The sequence below is a fragment of the Ailuropoda melanoleuca genome, chromosome 7 (assembly GCF_002007445.2).
Source record: "Ailuropoda melanoleuca isolate Jingjing chromosome 7, ASM200744v2, whole genome shotgun sequence".
Taxonomy (NCBI): domain Eukaryota; kingdom Metazoa; phylum Chordata; class Mammalia; order Carnivora; family Ursidae; genus Ailuropoda; species Ailuropoda melanoleuca.
In genome coordinates this window covers 11,225,951-11,242,950 of record NC_048224.1, presented here as the reverse complement: position 1 = coordinate 11,242,950, position 17,000 = coordinate 11,225,951, and the positions used below count along the sequence as shown (strand labels likewise).

At 41.1% G+C, this 17,000-nt stretch overlaps 1 protein-coding gene across 4 annotated transcripts in view; it reads right to left on the bottom strand.

Moving 5' to 3' along the window:
• Nucleotides 1–17,000, bottom strand: part of ADAMTSL1 (ADAMTS like 1) — an 861,688-nt gene that overhangs the window by 530,565 nt on the left and 314,123 nt on the right. The gene's annotated exons all lie outside the window — the stretch shown is intronic.

Sequence of the window (17,000 nt, the reverse complement as noted above, 5' to 3'; positions counted from 1 at the left end):
CTATTTGGTACACCTGTATTTACCTCCTATATTTGTTAAAGTGATGCTAGGTGCTGTAAGAGATAAACTCCCCAAATTCCATTAACACAATAAACATTTATATCCTGTTCATGAGACGGACTACTACAGATGTTCCCAGTTGGGGGGCCTTCCACTTCCCTACCAGAGTCATTCTGAAACTCGGAGTCTTTCCGTCTTGTAGTCACACCCCTTTCTAGGGTCTTGGAGATCTCCTCATTCAGAAGAGCAGGGAAAGAGACCGTAGGGAAGGTACATCTGCCTCTTCAGTACTTCCCAGAAGGACATGCACCACTTCCTCTCATTTTTCCTTTCATTAACCAGTCAGTGTCCTTATTAGATACAAGGAGGCTGGGGAATGTGTCCCCTCACTAGACACTTACTTCCCCATGACAACTCAACATTGTGGAAGGGAAACGTGAACTTCTGATGGTCACCTACCTGTCCCTACCGCACCTCGAAACAGTATATATGTTTTAGGTCATTATGTCTAAATAATCTTGTGTTCTTTAATAAAAGGCCCAATAAGGGAATATGTCAACTGGATTATGATAGAAATATTAATAAGGCTTACCTAGGAGTCAATCATCCTTAGATAATACTCATATTTCTCAGCTGGCATTCATTCCATTCAATTATCACCCAATAAAGACTTTATCAGGGAGTCAGCTCCCCAACAAAGACTTCCTGGCTCTAGGAAAGGATCATAAGATAATTCTGTCTTTGTGGAAGTTAATATTCCAGTTTAATCGTCCCACTGGAAGTCCTTTTGGCTTCTTATGGGGAAGAGTCTAGTACAGACAGCATCAGAATATAAACCTCCCAAAAGCTGCTGTTCCAAAATCCTTGTCCCTGAGATTCACTGTGCAGAGCCAGCAATACATCCATGAGAAAGTAGGATACATGTAAATAAGCAGCTGGGAGACACAAATAAAAAAATAAAAGAGGAAGCGGAAACAATCTCCCCTCCAAGTTTCTCCACTTTGGTTTGTGGTAGCACTTCCCATTTGTTTCAAGTTCTCGGAAAGGTTTGGCGTTTGGCCTTGCAAAGCACCCAAACAAAACTGTAAGGGGCTTGTCCATACTCTTCTAAGGAAATGGCCCGCTATGCTTCACCACCTTTTTCAAGTAGGTTAGTTATAAAATGAAAAGAGACATTTTTGCAAAACCAACTAGTGACCAAGACGATCGTGCTCTAATTATTTCTGTGTTTTAAAGGAAAATTACTGCCAAGTTATCAATAACGAGAGCACGTTATTTGTTCTTAGAAAACCGTTATATATTCTCCTTCTGTTTTTTTTTCCCCCCACTGGTGTTTGTCAGTTATTTTTATTTGATGTTTTATGTCCTTTTACAGGATTCCAAGTTTATTTGAAGAACCTAGAGAGGTCTTAAGAAATCTACACAAAAAGATCCTACAATATTATTTCTTCGTTTGGTACGAGTTTATCAAGCACTTACGACATAGAGACCCTATGCTAAATTCTTTGAAGTATACAACAGTGACGACCCTTTTCCTCAAGGAATTTATAATATAGCTAGAGAGATGATATTTATATAAATAACTGTAAAAGAAGAGTCCAAAAACTGTATTTGGCATGATATCACATCACATTACCTCATTCTATAGAATATTTTCCATAGTACGAGGAGGCATTATTTATCATTGTTATATAAATGTTGACTGAAAACATTTTAACATAGATCTGGTTTTCTTTCTCTCTTGTATCTATGTGATGATATAGACAGAGTAGGATATATACAATGCCTTATACAGAATCTCAGAACTATAAGAAACACTATTTTGTAGGTGGACACTCTTCTCACTATAGGGTCCTATGAAATTTTAAATACTCCTAAAAGTTTAGCTTATTGAAGGATATATGTTCATTTTTGAAGGACCTCGATACTCAATTTTATATACCACAGCAGAAAAAGAACGTGAGAAAATATCCAATGAACTGTCACTCAATTGCCTTGCTGTCCAATGTCAAGAAGAGACAAAAGATCTTACTAGGAAGGGAATCACCATATGCTATTAAAAAGAATCTATTTCGGCTTTCCTCATCTTAAAATACACACTGACAATGAGTTGGTCTGTCAGCTGAAAAGGTTTGTGGTGATTTACGGAGGACTCTCCTGCTTTTCTCTCTTCCTCTTTCTCTCTGGCCAACCCACACTGCTAGAAGAAAGGAAGAGCACATTCCCCAGGGCCTAGAGAAATGAATGGAGGCATTGTCAGCCCAGAGAGGACAGGAATGCTTCACCCATGTGTCATAGTGTTCTTGCCAATGTCCCCTCTTCTTTCTTCCCTGAAATATTTTTAAATGACTAATATCTTACCAAATGGCATAAAAGAGCAATTCTGAAATCTCATCACATGTATTTTTGTGGAGCTACTGTAATTTTGTGAGTTAAAACTGATAATTAGATCAAAAGAAAGAAACTAGCAAAAGGGAAAGAAATCCGTGATCTTGGGACTAATATACACCAAAAGGAGGTTATTTTGTTCGCAAGTGATGTGGTTGTAATCAGTACAGGTACCAGGTGACTCCAACCCCAAACTCCCGAATACAGATGACAGGAAACAAGAGATATCGAAATAAACACAGTGACCAAAGCACCTAGTAAACTGCATTCCAAATTAGCATAATATTCAACTTCCAAAGCTTATGCTAAAAGACATGTAATAAATGTGGCTAGTTATAGCAACAGAAGATTCATATCTTTTTGGCTTTTTGGAAAATTTAATAAAAATATCTTTCCTGTTTAAATAAATTTTAGTTCTCAGCATAACACTTAAATGTTTTAAATCTACACACTTATTTTGTAAAATACAACTTTGAAATTGGTAGGTCTAAATGTTTAAAAATAAAGTTGATTCCAGAGTTTATGCTGACAGAGATGAGTGAGATGATGAGAAACTAGATCTCGGAGTAGGAAGACATCTAAGGAATCTTTCATTCAAAGAGGAATGCATGTATCAAAGGCATCACAAGAAAATATCTTGGCTTCTGGATGCAGTGTCTTACTTTTCTAAGATTTTTTTTTTTTTAAAACAGAGTAAATAGATATCCTCTGAGTAATCTGAGAAAAGCAAAAGTGCTTATTATTCATAACTTGATTTCCTACTACTTCTCTAAATTTAAGATTAAAAAAAACATACTAAGAAAGATGGTTTAAGAATTGAGTTCTTGGGGCACATGGGTGGCACAGCGGTTGAGTGTCTGCCTTCGGCTAAGGGCGTGATCCCGGTGTTGTGGGATCGAGCCCCACATCAGGCTCCTCCGCTGTGAGCCTGCTTCTTCCTCTCCCACTCCCCCTGCTTGTGTTCCCTCTCTCGCTGGCTGTCTCTCTCTCTGTCAAATAAATAAATAAAATCTTTAAAAAAAATTGAGTTCTTTACATCTAGGACATTTATAGATTGAATTTTGTCTATTCTTTTCTTTAGCTTTCATGGAGTGCTTGCGTCTTAACTAAGAACTCCTGTGGACCTGAATACAATAACAGGTTCATTTCTGTAAGCCATGCACTGAAGCATGGTAATGCACAAATTTTACATTTCCTGCCATTTGTCCTCTCTTCTGGTGGCAAGAAAAATGTGTTTCTGATAAATTTCTGAGTACAAACTAATCTGAATTCAATTTGCCCACTTGCAAGACTCAGGTCTTCTGTTTACCAGCTCTCTCACCTGTAAGAACTATAAAAGATAAAAGCTCAAAATGTTACCTTTTAAATACCATCTGGAACTGAGCTTGGCTGATACCCATACTATGAGGTAAGAAATCACTGCATGACTGACTATATTGCCTCTGAAAATAGTCCCCAAATGACACTGCACCTAACTTGGCCTTGGGAATCCAGACATGATTCAAAATAGCTCCAATGCATTTAGAAGAAGAGTAGTATAAAGTGATGTCACAAGGTCCTGCATGGTAGGCCAGCAAGATGCCATTGCAATTCTTTGGTTAAAGCACATAGAAGTCAGATCAAATCAAGTAGTGGCAAGATGCTGTGGCCTGCAATACACCGTCTACCTGAGCACATGCATTCCTGCTGTGCAGTGTCTGTAGGTTAGGAACTGAAAAGATTAGAGGCAATCCAATTCTATTGGTGAGGACCGAGAAGTCGTCATCTCAAGGAGCTTGGGCCTGGAATGTGATTGCAATTTGGCAAACTCAAGCCCAATCCACTGTATTTCACTTGTCCAGAGAAAGGCTTAAAAAGAAAGAGAAAATGAACCACTGATGTGAAGCACAGAAATAGAAAAAGTCCATAGAGCCAGAGGTTGGTCGTGTCTACTCAATCATGGCCAGTAGGGTTAATCACTATGGTCCCTGAAGTGAGACCATCACCACAGTGAAGATGATGGATGGAAGTCACCTTCCCTGAAGGTGACCCTTAGAGACATCTTGATTCTTCTGTTCTTGATTTATATATGTAAAAACTCAACCAAAAAACCCTTCTGATTCTAGTTTTAACATTCCCAGAGCTCACCCATAGGGAGGAGAGAGTGCCTGACCTTTCCTTGCCAATGTATATGGCACCAGGAACTCATGAAGTATCATTCTTTATTATGAGTGAATACCCATATTCATATCTATTTAAGTCAGTTTGGCTGCTAAGTCTCATTCAATCAATCATCAGTCTCTCAAATAATCAATTCTGGATCATAAAACCATAGTTGCTTTTGGACTGATGACCAGACCCTGGTCCATGGTGACTCCACCAAGGTGATGGCCCGCTAGACTAGACCCATCCGCTTGCTATAATAACCTGCCCACCAAACCATAATTTGCCTAGGTGGAAAAGTTGTGCTAGCAAAGAAATAAAAATGAGAAAATAATATTTTCTAGGCAGAAGACAAGACAATTAGAAGTGTACAATTAGAAGAGTGGCTTTCACTGTCCTTGTAAATTATGTGTTCAGGATACCAAGGCCTAATAAGAATAATGCTAAAGCCAGGCCGTTCTTTTTTAAATTTCAATGTTTTCTTAATGATGAAATTCATATATTATTTTTGCTTTCAATTTTAATTGTTTTTTATTTTAAATTTAAATTATGTCACTTTAACGTCAAAAATATTGCTCTAAAAACATAGTGAGTTCCCCAGTGCCCTTGCTGGCAGCTGCTGGGTCTATCTTTCACAGCATGGGTTTTCCTTCTGGGTGTTGGTTATGGTTCAGGTAACACGGTTGGTTCTGTGCCATATCTGAAAACTTACAATAATAATTGGTAGCTTAACATAGTTTTCCCTACTTTCATTTTTTAAACATTTAAGTGCCCTCCTTTTTAGAATGTACACCATAGATGCGAAACCATTCTATTTTAGGTTATTTTAATAAGGCATTTTTGTGAAAATCTCTCAATGCTCATATAAATACAATAGCTACTACCATCTTTCTATGTTTTTAAAATAAATAGTCAACACTTTTATCTTAGCAGTTTGTTAAATGAACATACCATGTTCATAGAGTGCACAGCATTATGTTGAATATTTTATGATAGCTTGTTGATTCAGTCATTCAATAAATATTTACTGAAAATCTGTTGGTGCTAGAGAACAAAATAGACAAAACTCTCTGGTTTCATGTAGTAGAAGAAGGAGACAAAGAATGAGTCACTAAAATAAACAGTGTGCTAGTAATAAGCATTCAAAAGAAGGCATGAATCATCAAGAGGGATATAAAGCTTTGGTGCTGGGTGGGGTGTTACTGAAAGATGGTCAGGGCAGACCTCACTGGGAAAGTGAGTCTTGAGTAAAGACCTGGATGAAAAAAGACAGCACGAGATGCAGACATCTGATAGCAGTGCGTCCAGGAGGAAGAAAAAGCAAGAGGAAAGGCCCTGAGGTAGGACGTTGCCTGGCATATTCAAGGAGCAAGAGGAAGCCAGCATGTCTAGAGCATAGAATTCTAAAGTGCTTTTCGTTAACACCTTACCGAAAAAATCCTTAGAAAATGCTATTATTGTGGCTGCCGCTAATATCAGCATAAACATTTACTGAGTACTTGCTATCAGCCGGGCTCTATGCTAAGCACTTTACCTTACTTAGCCCTTATGACAACTTTGTAAAGCAAGTCACAAACTATTATTATAACCATTTAACAGAGAAGCAAAGGTTTGGCAAAATAGTCACTTGCCTGAGGATACATGGTAGGTCGTGGAGCCAGAATTTAAATCTAGAGTCTGAATCTAAATCTAGAACCTCCGATATGAACCAATATCCTATACTTCAGTGTGTGTGTGTGTGTGTGTGTGTGTGTGTGTGTGAGAGAGAGAGAGAGAGAGAGAGAGAGAGAGAGAGAGGGAGGTTCTTCAAAATTTGCCTACTTCCGCCGTTTGTATGCCAAGGCCAATTTTGATATGGATGTTTGCTAATCATGAGGAAATAAGCTATGACAAACATTAAGTTAAACGTCCATCAGTGGATGAATGGATAAAGACAATGTGGTAATACATACAATGGAATACGATTCAGCCTTAAAAAAGAAGACAATTCTGCACTATGCAACAGCATGGATGAACAGTGAGAACATTATGCTAACTGAAATAAGCAAGTCACAGAAAGACAAATACTGCATGATTCCACTTACATGAGCTATCTAAAACAGTCACATTCAGAGAATCAAGGATAGAACAGTGGTTTCCAGGGGCTGGGGGAAGGGAAAATGAGGAGTTGCTAATCAACAGGTAAGGATTTCAGTTAGGCAAGTTGAGTAAGCTATAGGGCTCCGCTGTACAACATTGTACCTAGAGTCAACAATACTGCATTGTACACTTAAATATTTGTCAAGAGGGTAGATCTCATGTTAAGTTTCTTTTTTTTTTTTAAAAAGATTTTATTTACTTACTTGACAGAGAGAGAGAAACAGCCAGGAAGAGAGGGAACACAAACAGGGGGAGTGGGAGAGGAAGAAGCAGGCTCCCAGCAGAGTAGGGAGCCCGATGCGGGGCTCGATCCCAGGACCCTGGGAACATGACCTGAGCCGAAGGCAGATGCTTAATGACTGAGCCACCCAGGCGCCCCTCATGTTAAGTTTCTTCAGATCAGGGACTCACCTTTATGACCTCACTTAAACTTAATTACTTCCTTAGAGGTTCCATCTCCAAATCCAGCCACCCTGATGTTAGGGCTTCAAAATATGAACTGGGCAGGGGGGTGGACACACCCATAACAGTAACTGGAAATTTTATTTTGGAATTGAGTTCAGGCTGGAATGCGGGGATGTCAACACATAAACGAGAGCTGAGATCACTAAGTGTTGATGAGATTACTGCAGAACGCTGTAGAAAGAACTCTACCACTCCAGGTAACACCAACATTGAAGAATCATGAGGAGGAAGCTGCAGAAGCCAATAGTTTACATTAATTGGGGGGGTGGCATCCCAGAAAGGTAAAGGTAAGATCAGGAAAGAGGGATACTAAGAGATTCAAGGACGGGATAACTGGAGGTGGAATAATGTTAAAACTCCACCTCTGAGTAGTATGTGCACTGAGAAGTAGCCATTAAATTTGGTGGGCCATTCCTCACCTGTGTCCCCTTTAGCATATCACAGGCTATCTTGTGGTTATGGTTTCCAACATATTGAGGCATCATTTATTCACTAAACTTCTCATGTGCCAACCACTGTGCAAGGGACAGTGTTGTAAAAGATAAATAACATATGTCTTCAAAGATCTTAAGAGTGAAACAATACTTCACTGATGTCCGAAACCTCTGAGCTCCAAGTCCCACCAAGACTGGTGCCCAGTCTCTTTCATTTAACTATCCTGGCACAGCCTAACTCATTAATCAGATGTGTAACCAGCTGTTACTTACACTTCACTTGCTAGTTCCAACTTTTGCTCTTAACCTGCTCAAATATGGTGTTCTTTCAGTGTGGACCCCAGGTGCGCAAGTTGAAAATACTCTCTGTAGTCACCTGAATATTCCATGTGGTCCCTCGATCCCCTACCTGTCCGACTCAACCAGGACCACAAACCCTGATGAGCTCTCCTGGGTTTCCTTTCCTCTCCTATCTGAAATACTTTTGTTAGACTTCTTATCTGTGAGTCAATGTCCTGCTCTGGTCGGTGTCATGTGCGGATCTCTGGCTTGTACCAAATTTCCCTGCACCTTCCCTGGTTCTCATATTCTCTGCTAACTCTCCCTAAAAGCTCCTGTGTTTCATCACATAAATCGTCACCTTTACGAGTTAAAAAAAAAAATGTTCACTGGCAGCCTATCCATTGAATGTGTCTTGTAGAATATGTTTTCTTTGGCTAACACAGTGTTGTAAATTTTTAAAAATTCGTTTCTAACATTTTAATATTGGGATATTTACCTAAAAACGGGATTTCCATGGTCTCTTAAAAAAAAAATCAGACCATCTGACCACACTGTGCCTATAATCCTGCCTGAGGAGCGTTAGTTAGAGCTGCGGGCCGTACACCCTTTATAAGGATTATAGGCACTTTAGTTTCCCACAGTTCTCACCCCTCCCTCACACATGGCTCATGGCTCCTTTCTACCCCACCGGGTACTGCTCTCGGTTTGTTTCTTATCAGGCTCTTAAACTAGTTTGGATTTTGATGCTATCTCCAGAAAGATCCATCTAAAATGAAGTTGTATGGTCTGCTCTACCGTATCTATCATATGATTCATTACTCAAATTCTCAGTTTTTACAAATTCTGGCATGTCTACAACTACCACATATATTATAACTGCATCTGTCAAGCCAGACAGGAAACTCCCATTTTTCAGAGGATGAGTTTCATAGACATTATGTTAGAGACCCACTAACCCATGTTTCTTTCATGGAACACTCACATCTACCCATCACGGGCAAGCTGTTTCATTATGGTCCTTTGAAAGGTATTTTTCCTGTGCTTTGTGCTGCTTTCTTGATTCAGGGCACCTCCAGAAAACACATCTTTGATGACTGCCAGTTCTCAGGGCTCCCTTTTGGCTTTTGGTAAAAATGTGTTCTGCAGGGCCTGTGGCGTAGGCCCCCTGGAGAAGCAGGACAGATGCTATTCAAACCACAGCTACGTATTGACAGATGGCAGACTTTGGTTGAAAGCACTGTTAATCCAGCACCTTTCACTGATGAAGGTTAGGAGATTGTTTCACCCTAAGTCTCCCCAGAATCAAATATTTACTCAAAAAACATATGTGCAGAACTGTAGAGTAAATAGAGACAGGGCGATGTGTCCAGGGGTGCAAGGTCCGAGACGAGAATTCACATGTTGTGTTCCTAGATGTGTCTTTAGCTTCCTGAGGGATGTCAGGAAAATCACTTAACTCCCCCAATTCAGCCACAGAAATGGGACTGTTGTTATTTATCTGCCTTACACTGTACAATCATGCTTGATCTCTGCAGAGCCTTAGACGTGGCAAGATGCAAAAGAGATCCCAGTGACTTTCTGAGGATCTTAAAATATGCCAAGCAAAACGGAGCACAAAAGGCCTCTCTCAAGCAACCAAAGGTCTGTTTTCCCAAAGAAATGTAAGATCAGGAGGACATCTGTCCTGCGGCCATGTAAGTGGGCTTCTCCCTACCCCCGTGTTAGCAGACAGGCTGCCACTGTTCCCTTACTTTCTGTTCTAGTCAAACATCAGGTCTCCCTATCTTCCCCCCACCCTTCCTCCTCCCCCATTTAATAAGAAACACATTCTCTTTCCTTCGGACACACGCACATGCACACACACACACACATACACACACAGAAAAAAAATAAAGTGATTTAAGTAGAACAGCAGAATCTCTACCTACACACAACTTGCTAAATATATAGAGCTGAAAATAGCCGGAGCTGAGAGAAAGGAAAAAAAGAAGAGTGTTTTAACAGTAAAGTAAAACCACAACTAATGACTTCAGGAGACAGGAGCTAGGTGGACAAGCAAAGCATTACAGTTTTAAATATATGGGATTTGGCCTCACCTCCCCAATAAGTGGGCTGGCACCAATTCAAATAGGCTGGTCTGGCACGCTAGTGCCTCTGAAAGGGACCACACTGGCGGATGGAAACGACCACAAAAGCCACAGAGAAAGTGCAGGCTTCCAAAGGCAACAAGGAAGCAACCAGACTGGCAGCGAAAGCAATGCCAAGGCCCCGGCATCAGCAGGGAGGGGCCAGCCTCGCCCAGTTGGATCTGCTCTCTCCTTACACTGCAATGGCCAACAGTGAGCCCAGTCCGTGGGAGGATGGGCAGGGAGCGAGCAGGCACCATGGAGGGTCCTGGAGCCAGGTAGCCCAACGTGGGGACAAAGCAGAGAATGCCACCATGGAGGAGGACAGGACCTTCTCCCTTCTGGGTGCCATGCTCCAGAAAACCAAGAGAGTCATGCTGGCCGAATATTTTTGTGTACCAAAGAGAAGGCAATAATCTTTATGGGCTTCTAGTTCTGGAAAATATTTTGCTATACAAACTAGTTGTTTTTCATGCCATCAAAGACTGCCAAATGATTTGGTACTTGAAGCATTCTTGCTTTGTCCTGCATGAAAGAGTAAGGAATTGAATTCAGTGGATGGAAGACTCAGCAGGGGGCTTTAACTGGCCAGTCACCATTTTTAGCAACTATGGTGGTGTGAATGCCAGCACTGCTAGCTGGAAAGCTGAGATGGAATTAAAGTTCTACCCGAGGCTAAACAATACATAATAGTGGGACTATTTGCCCTGAATTGGCTGATTCCTTTGATAACTGCCAGCCTCAGTTTTCTCAATTGTAAAATATGGATCAAAAACTGATTTCCAAGATTTCCAGAGGGGGTAGTATGAACAAATGAGTTCTAATTCCTTGAAGAGTTAAAAATGCCAAGTAGCCAACTACCAAAGACATCTTGTTCTTTCAGTAACTACAAAACAGCTATAATTATGGATTTTATATCATCGCTCTGCTTTCCTTTCTTGACCTGAGTAGACCAGTGTGAATGACAATGAAGTGATGATAATAACAATTGCAACATTTCCCACTTTTCTAAGCATTTTCCATTTTGTTGCATCCTATAAAACTCTATGGGTTAGGTGCTGGTAGGCTCCATTTACTGAGAAAACTAGTTTGGCACATTTGGGAATCAGAAAAGAAATGGTAGGAAAAACCCAGTGAGGCAAAGTGAGGTAGAAAGGGTTGGGCTGTGCTCACTCAGAGTCTTGTAAGCTGCATTCCAGGAGTGCCCTGAGTTTGTGATGCTGGCTGAGGAATTTAAAAAGAGATGGTTAGGGGTGCCTGGGTGGCTCAGTCAGTTACTCATCTGCCTTTGGCTCAGGTCATGATCCCAGAGTCCTGAGATCAAGTTCCACACCAGTCTCCTTGCTCAGTGGGGAGCCTGTTTCTCCCTCTGCCCCCTGCTCTCCCTGCTCGTGTTTTCTCTCTCTCTCTCTGACAAATAAATAAACAAAATCTTAAAAAACTAAATAGAGATGGGTAGTAGTCACTTTGCCTAGTGGGCCTCATATTCTTAAGCAACATTTGGGCTGGGATTATGACTTTGGTAGGCATATAGATGGTATTTTAAGCCATGAGGGGATGAATTAGTACAAGGTGAATGTAGAGAGAAGACGACATAATACTGAGCCAGAAGAAACGTGCAGAAAAGAGAAACCAGCAAGAAGACAGAGTGAAGGGCAGCTTTACTGGAAGCTAAGGATAGAGAATATTTCAAGAAGGGAGTCATCAATCATGTTGGCTATTCTTGGCAATTCTGATAAGGATTCAGAGGTGTTCACTGGGCTTAGTGAGAAGAAGGTCATTGCTGACCCGGGCAGTAGTAATTCCATTGAATAACCAGGAGAGAAACCAGTTTAGGAGAGCTTAAGTGCTGCATGAAAAATTAAGGAAGTGCAGATGGCAAGTGAAGACGTCTGGTGATGAAGGGCAGGAGAAAGAGGGGAGAGACAAGCAGGGGCACAGAGGTCCAGGAAGGATTTGCAGGCTTTGTTGGTTGGTTGATTTGAAAGAGCAGTCTGAGCTCACTTCAGTGCTGTTGGAAGAACGCACGAACCAGGGAGGAGAGATGGATGATGCGGAGATGATCACCAGGAGTCCAAGGCCCTAGGGAAGGTGTGTGGAGATCCAGGTCACACGTGAAACGTTCTTGTCTTTGCCAGGTGGGAACTCTGCTTTAGATGGCAAGAGGCAAGGTGGGGGGTGGTGGTGGTGGCAGATGAACTCTGGGAAAGCTGCAGATGAAAAGCTTACTTGGCAAATCTCTCCCTGCATTTCCCAACCCCATTCTTTTGCTTGGATATCTGGCACAGGCCCCACCTCCTCCACAGTGTTCTTTTGTTGTCTCCAGCTTATTTTCTTTCTCTTCTTTCAGATAATTACTAATTTACCTCATTTTGCATAATAGCATACTGCCTTGTCTTTTCATTTAAGTTTTTCTTAGGCATGCATTTTGTTTGGGAAAGAACTCTTGCCTTTTAAAAAAATTGTGGTAAAATATACATAACGTGAAATTTACAATTGTAACTACTTTTAAGTACACAATTCAGTGACATTAAGTACATTCATTCACAGTATTGTACAACCATCACCACTGCATATTTTCAGAAACTGTCATCACTGCAAACAGAAACTCTGTGCCCATTGAACAATAATCCCTACCCACCCCAACTCCAGCCCTAATAACCTAGATTCTACTTCCTATCTCTCTGAATTTGGCTAATCTAGATACTTCATATAAGTGGACTCACATCTGTCCTTTCATAGCTGGCTTATTTTACTTAGCATAATATTTTCAAAATTCATCCATATTATAGCATGCATCCAAAATTCATTTCTTTTTATGGGCAAATAATGTTTCATTGTATGTAGATACCACATTTTGTTTTTCCGTTCATCTGTTGATGGACACATGGGGTGTTTTCACCTTTCAACTACTGTGAATATAGCTGCTGTAAACATGGATGTACATCTGTTGAATCCCTGCTTTCAGTTTTTTGGGGTATTATACCCAGGAAAGGAACAGCTGGGTCCCATGGTAACTCTATGCTTAAGTTTCTGAGAATCTGCTAAACTAGTTTTCGGAGTAGCTGCACCACTTGACAATTCCCACCCGCAATGCATGAGGGTTCTGGTTTCTCCGCATTCTCACCCAAACCTGTTATTATCATTATTATTACTTATTTTCGATAATACCCATCATAATGTGTGTGAAATGGTATCTCACTGTGGTTTTGATTTGCATTTCTCTAATGACTAATGGTGCTGAGCATCTTTTCATGTGCTTATTGGCCAGTTGCATTTCTTCTTTGGAAAAATGTCTTTTCAAGTCCATTGCCCATTTTTGAATTGAGTTGTTTGGATTTTTTTTGTGTGGAATTCCTTGCCTTCTGCCTTATCTTTTTAGATCCCCTTTAGTCCACAGCAAGGTGCTCTTGATAAATGTAAGAATTAAGAAATTAGGGCGCCTGGATGGCTTAGTCAGTTAAGCGTCTGCCTTCAGCTTGGGTCCTGGGATCGAGGCCCATGACCGGCTCCCTGCTCAGTGCGGAGTCTGCTTCTCCTCTGGCTCCGCCCCTCCCCCAGCTTGTGCTCTCTCTTGATCACTGTCTCTCTCAAGTAAATAAATACAATCTTAAAAAAAAAGAATTAAGAAATGATTTTTTTGTTTTTCAAAGAGGTTATTATGAAAAATTTCAAACATTAGTAAAGTTGAAAGAATTACATTGTGAACATCACTATACCTAAAATCAAGTTTCCATACTTAATAATGTGTTATATTTGGCTTATCTCATAACTATCTGTAATCTAGACAATGTTCTCCCTATCAGTCATGTTTATCCTACGGGTGTATTTCAAAATAAGCGGCAGATATTAAGAAATGATTTTTTAATGAATAGAAAAATGCAGTCTCATCAAATGTGTAAGTGAGGTTGGGACAGAGGTATGGCTGTCTCTGGGACTTCTCTGGCAGAGAAAGTGTAAGAGCAGAAGAGGCCTAGAAGTCCGTAGGGGCTTAGCTTCCGTACTTTGAACATGCCTTAATGAAATTTCTTGGGAAAATGAATCAAAGGAAATGTTCCCAGGGAACAGGCAGTGCTGACAGGGGGATGTCACCATCCCAGCACCCAGGCTGTATATTACTACGGTTGCTGGGCAACACTGCTGTCTCATCTGGTACACGTGTAAGCAATGAATCCTGGGGCTAGAAGTAAAACTGCCTGAGGCTAGTAGCTTCCAGGATTAGCTCTAACCTTCTCTGCCCTCTCCTTCTACTGCATCGACTCTCTGGTCTTCCTCTATTCACTTCAGTAACCACTATTTTTTTTTTCATTATACTACCCTCCTCTAGAATAGTGTTTTAGAAAGAAAACATTTATAGTGAACCTTTGGAAACCTCCTCCAGCACCTATATATACTTCAACCCTAGGGCCCATGAGACCTTGCACTTGGCTTTCTTTCCTGTAGTCACCTCCAAAGAACCCCAAGCAACTGTGTCAAGACCTCAAGCGTCCACGTTGCTCCTTCTTACGACAACCAATCCATTGCCTGCCTAGCATCTTCCAGCTTTATAAAACTCCTCATGCGCAGCTAAACCTCCTGTCCTACACGCTGCCCTTTGACCTTGTCCCAGCACAACAAAAACCATCTTGAGGCCCCTTATGAGGTATCACGGAAGTTGGGAAAGACTGAAAGGGGATGGGACCTTCAGCGCAAGGGTGAGAAAATGTAGTCAATGCTCAGAGAAGTATAGTGACCGCAAGGGATATTAAGAAATGAAATCTCATGATCAAATCATGAGAAATTATACTTTGGTTGGAAGCACATTTTAGGACAGGGAACAAGGAAAACAGCCAAATACAATGTTACAGTCATGCAGACAAGAAAAATCAAAAATAGGGCCCTTTGATGAAGCAAAAGTCAGTGGCATCTGAGAAACAAGACCACGAGCGCTTTTGGAAACAGATTATTATCTCCCCTGCTCAATTTCATTGTGAAAGAGACTCCGTGGGTCTCCTGACAAATAGGGTAGATGCTAAGACTTACCAAGGGCCTGCTGGAAATCAGGAAAGAAGCAGGGAAGTGGGAGAATGGGCAGGGAGACGGTGGGATTTTTGACAGAACGATGAATTGCATCCAAATAAATAAGATTTAATAACAGAGTATGAAAAGACAAAGTCCTCATTTTCACCTGTCTCTGGATTTGCAAACATAGATATTTCCTTTAGAGAGGAAACCACAGTATTTATGATTGGTTCATATTTCACACCTTTATTCATACATATCCTGTGATGTAAAAGGCCTATTTCTCATTACATAGGAAATGCTAAATGCACTGGGGATTCACAGAAAAGCTCAAAGCTTTTCTAGAAGTTAACGTAAGTAGTTAGTCACAGGAGTACAACCTAAAACACAAAGCCTTCTTTCTGACTTTGCAGAAATTAAGTACTGACATGTGAAACCTGCTGAGAGTTTCATCTGTTTTTACTCTGAAAGCCTCATTCTTTTTGTCTAAGTATGTGCATACACACATCATGCTTTAAGCTGAAAGATGCTAGCCAACTCCGTCTGACACGCCTGGCACAGGGTAAAGAATGTGGCAGCGCCCTCTAGTGCTCACTCCCTCCAGTTACAGCCCACAGATGTGCAAGCGGATGGGACCCTTTAGTTTTTGTGCAGAGATGGCCAGGACACCAAAATACCAAAAGCCTGGGTTTGTTGACATTATAATTTCCAACCAAGCTTCCAACAGTGTGAAGTTCTATTAAAGGGAAAAATTAACACAAGTCAGTCAAGAATTTAAAAACAACTTTTAGTACTGCCGTGCAGATCAATGCAATGTCATCTGCAAGTACAGTAAGGTTACACTTGGAATATAGAACCATATATACCTATTCCAAGGTAATATTAACCTCCAGTGTCCATCCTTCCACTACCTTCTCTATACCCGTACAGACATGCACACTCACATATCAGAGGAAGGTAAGTTGGCTTTTGAAAATCGGGTCCCTGGTGCCAGGATAAGGGGAGCTAATTGAATTCTTGTTCTGCCTAACGTACTAAATTTAGCTCCTTTATATTGGATTTAAATGTATTAAAAGCAGATCAAGCTTTCTCCCTTCTTGTCACATAGCTGCAACATTCTATCTTCCAAGTGGTTTGTTTTTATTTATAAAGTGAGGCGTGCTGATAGATTATAAAATGCTGCTCTCACATTTCTTCCTGTACTTTCTTCTCATTGCAAGACCATTAATCAGAGTGTCAAGCATAGGTCCACAGATACGGCTGTTTAAGACACTAGTAAAAGAAAAGCTGATGACTGCTCAGTGAATACAGCCCTCAAATGATGATGAGGATGTTGATAATGATGATGATGAGAACGACGATGACTCATCCATCATCCATCAAGAGTTCTATAGAGATTATCTCATGACATACCAGTGACAGAGGCATTAGTATCTGCCCCATTTGACAGTGCAGGAAACTGAGTCTAAGGCCACACAGCTCATGGGGGTAGCCGGGGTAAGATGCAAACCCAGGGAGTCCGACTCTGGAACTCAAGCGCCGAATCACTCTGGGATATGCTGCCGCCCAGCTCAATAAGGCCACAGGGAGTGTCCAGGGGAAAGTTACACAGCTGGGCCAGCCCAAGGACCAGTGTGTGATTGTGTTGCCCAGGACCCACGATGGGAATGGGAATGTGTTTGAAAGGTTGCATATGAACACTGACCCAGAAAAGGGGTGCCGTTACGCATCCTAGTGCTTTGCTGCAGTCCTGCCACTGCGGAACTAGAGCTGTGATTCTTCCCCCAACACTCCGCTTGAAGGAGAGATTCCAGCGGACTGGTTACTGAAGGGAAGATCTCTCTGAAAATTTTGGGGCTGCTCCCCTCTGCTAGCATTTTTTCCAAGCCTATAATCAGGTTAAAATGAAAATCCTCAACAGTAGTTCCGACTAGAAATAAGATGGCTGGACCCCTGTTGAGAAAACTGGAGCTCTAACTACAGAAAGGTTTCACAGCCTCCGGAAAAAGGCATTTTCTGTGGA